Source organism: Penaeus monodon, chromosome 20 (genome assembly GCF_015228065.2).
Source record: "Penaeus monodon isolate SGIC_2016 chromosome 20, NSTDA_Pmon_1, whole genome shotgun sequence".
In the NCBI taxonomy this organism is placed as follows: Eukaryota; Metazoa; Arthropoda; class Malacostraca; order Decapoda; family Penaeidae; genus Penaeus; species Penaeus monodon.
The window spans coordinates 14,974,452-14,974,736 of record NC_051405.1 but is presented as its reverse complement, the minus strand read 5'-3'; the positions used below and the strand labels follow the sequence as shown (position 1 = coordinate 14,974,736).

Below are 285 nucleotides of genomic sequence, written 5' to 3'. Positions count from 1 at the left end.
ATCACCCCCCTTCCCCCCCTCTATCCAACCCTCCTTACGGCAAGCCAGCGGGTGTGATTCCTCAAACCCTCAAGTGTTTTGATAAGGAGGAGGCAGAAGAACATTTTAGGCCCACGTAAAGTTGTTATATTTTTCTGTTTTTTTCCCTGCCTTTTTTTCTTTTCGAGGAATGAGGGTAGGGAGAGGGAGGGGAAAAAAGCATGAGAAGAAGTGACATAGATTAAGGAAAGTGAACGGAGGATGTAGTGTTAGACAGGAGTATTAGAGATAAGGAATACGAATAGC

The 285-nt window shown here is 44.6% G+C and overlaps 1 protein-coding gene across 1 annotated transcript in view; it reads left to right on the top strand.

The window, feature by feature from the left end:
- Positions 1–285, top strand: part of LOC119585654 (protein O-mannosyl-transferase Tmtc3-like) — a gene marked incomplete at both ends in the record, with an annotated part of 116,247 nt that overhangs the window by 70,274 nt on the left and 45,688 nt on the right.